The sequence below is a fragment of the Euprymna scolopes genome, chromosome 17 (genome assembly GCF_053919585.1).
Source record: "Euprymna scolopes isolate OS-2025 chromosome 17, ASM5391958v1, whole genome shotgun sequence".
Classification (NCBI taxonomy): Eukaryota; Metazoa; Mollusca; class Cephalopoda; order Sepiida; family Sepiolidae; genus Euprymna; species Euprymna scolopes.
Window position 1 is genome coordinate 113,880,314 of NC_136498.1, and position 1,508 is coordinate 113,881,821.

A 1,508-nucleotide genomic window follows, 5' to 3' on the forward strand; every position below is an offset into this window, starting at 1 on the left:
TTGTTTTACAATTTGTCATTGTTCTGAGAGAGACAACTTTCTTTTACTAAGAGATTCGTTCATTTCTTTATCCCATAATTTAAGACTCTAATAATGCTGTCAGTAAGTTTTCACGAGCGGTTTACAAAAACATACTTTTATGTTTTTCGCTCTTTTTTGGAAGAGGTATTCAATTATAGAACTTGTGTAGTTTTTAAACAGGCGCTTCTGCAGTTTATTAATCGTATTCTGTAAGTAACGCACCGACATTAACCGAGTAGAAGAACCATTTAATATTTCACAAAAATAATGTTTACATGAGGGCGCCCCCCTTAGCATAGAGTGAAGTGGGGGTCAGTGGGGTGACATTTGAGCGAACCGCCCCGGGTGACGTTTACTCTAGCAAGCCACTGGCTGGATTGAAGAAATAAATTAAAGATTTTCTCTTACCATGTGATTTTATTATTTGTATTGAACTCTGTACCACAATATTACTTGCTGAGTCTTTAATAGTAGTTATTTATTTGGGTTAGTTCTATATTTAAAATACAACGAACACTATTTTTATAAAAATGTTAACTCATATTTGCTGCGTGTGCTTCCTCTGTCTAAAAGACATATATTTTGTGCTATTCAGAAAAATATTAGCTTTATCAAAACATATTAGTTGATTATTTCTCATTCTGTGGAATTTCCACGAACCTTGCTAGTAATGTTAATAGTTGAAAGATTAAAATAGTTTGCGCGAGCCTTTTATAGTCTCACACAAAACGCGTTCATATTTCAAGCTACATTACTTGCCATATACATACGCGCACACAAACATACGCGCCCACGTCCACACACGTACATATATTCATGTTCGCGTACATACACTCACATTCACGTGCATATACACACACGCTAATATACACACATGTACTCACATACACGCACGCATGGGCAACGTCACGCATGGACACGCATGGACAACGTCACGTATATATATATATATATATGGTTTTAAATAAAATGGTAGGCGGCAGTTTCTCGAGAGCTCTTTCGGCTATCATCTCTTCAGGAGCAAATCGATAGCAATCTAAATAATATTGTGGCGAAAATAAAGAGTTCTATAGGGGAACTTATTTAATGTGCCAACGTACGGGGGCATTAATTAAATTTATTTACGTTTAAAAAACGATTAAAAATGTTGGCACAACGAGGGAGAAAGAAAAAAAAAAAAAAAAAAAAAAAAAAAAAAAAAAAAAAAAAGCGGGAGAAAAAATTCAAAGTTCCCCAAAGAGAAACAATGCGTTAGATGTTTCTTTTTGCCGGCACAAAGAAGGTTGACGCACCGCAATAGAGACAGCCTCCAAAATCTTTAAATCTTTAAATCTTTAAATTTTTTCTCCCGCTTTTTTTTTTTTTTTTTTTTTTTTTTTCTTTCTCCCTCGTTGTGCCAACATTTTTAATCGTTTTTTAAACGTAAATAAATTTAATTAATGCCCCCGTACGTTGGCACATTAAATAAGTTCCCCTATAGAACTCTT